A 1,583-nucleotide genomic window follows, 5' to 3' on the forward strand; every position below is an offset into this window, starting at 1 on the left:
TGTCCGAGGGGCTTAGACTGCGGGCTCTGGTCCCGGCTCTGCCGCGTCCTGGCTGGCTGAGTGTCCGGGCCCAGCTGTGCCTCAGTGTCCCCATCTGGGAAATGGGCCCACGGTCACCCTGGGAACGGCACCTGGCAGGAGTGAGGGCACAGCTGCCCTGTGCGGGCACGCCTGCGGCCCTGACTTCCCCGTCCTGCCCCTGCCTGCCCCTCCCCACTCTGTGGCCTTGGCCAGGCGGCCCCCTCCCTGGGCCCAGCCAGTGTCCACAGTCCCGGGAGGGCGGCCCGAAGGGGACGGTGCATGGGGAGCCGCACGCAGGGGCCCACACGCAGGCGCTCAGCCAGCACTAGCTCCTCGCCACGTTCTGATGCAGCACCTACTGTGCGCCAAGCCCTGTGGGAGCGCTAGGCCAGTGATGGCGAACCTTCTGAGCTCGGCGTGTCAGCATTTTGAAAAACGCTAACTTAACTCTGGTGCCGTGTCACATATAGAGATTTTTTTAAAAAAATATATTTTATTGATTTTTACAGAGAAGAAGGCAGAGGGATAGAGAGCCAGAAACATCAATGAGAGAAACATCGATCAGCTGCCTCCTGCACACCCCCCACCGGGGATGTGCCCGCAACCCAGGCACATGCCCTTGACCGGAATCGAACCTGGGACCCTTCAGTCCGCAGGCCGACGCTATATCCACTGAGCCAAACCGGCTCGGCATATAGAGATTTTTTGATATTTGCAACCATAGTAAGACAAAGACTTATATTTTTGATATTTATTGTATATATTTAAATGCCATTTACCAGAAAAATCAACCAAAAAAATGAGTTTGCGTGTCACCTCTGACACGGGTCATAGGTTCGCCATTGCTGCCCTACGGGCACCCCCGCGGCCAGAACAGGCAAGGACAGCGACCAGTCCTGTGCCAGGAAGTCGCCTCGTGTCCACAGGCTTCGGAGGAACACGGGGGACAGCTGGGTGTCAGGTGGACAGCGGTGGCTCCGCGGAGGCCGTGTCAGTCCGCGCTGGCTGTGCCATGGAACCGCGGACGGAGGCTGAAACAATTCTTTCTCTCAGTCTGGAGGCTGGGGGTCCGAGCTCAGGTGCCAGTGCGGTGGGTTCCGGGGAGGCCCCCCCGGCTTGCAGAGGGGAAGAGTGGGGTGCAGGAGAGAGCGAGCTGTCTGGTCCCTTCTGAGGGCACCAATCCCAGCGCGGGGCCCACCCCCGTGACCTCAGCCACCCACGTCACGTGCCAGGGCCCACGGCCCAGCCGTCACACTGGGCTCTGGGCGTCCACATACAACACAAACATGCAGCCCTGAACGGTGACATCTGAGCAAAGACGGAGCGGGGGAGTGAGCCCCGAGCAGAAACGGAGGAACCGCGTCCAGACACGGGCCCTGCAGGAGCGAGCCTGGCCTGAGGGAGGCAGTAGCGGGGCTGTGTCTGGGGCAGATGGGCGCGAAGGGGGGAGTGGGCAGGGCTGACAGGGAGGAACAGAGCTAACAGGGCCTACGCTGTGCGTGGAGAAGGGATTTGGGCGCAAGGCTGGGGGGGCAGGTGGGTGTGGGGGAGCGGGTGGGTGT

The sequence above is a fragment of the Myotis davidii genome, unplaced genomic scaffold (assembly GCF_000327345.1).
Source record: "Myotis davidii unplaced genomic scaffold, ASM32734v1 scaffold609, whole genome shotgun sequence".
Lineage (NCBI taxonomy): Eukaryota > Metazoa > Chordata > Mammalia > Chiroptera > Vespertilionidae > Myotis > Myotis davidii.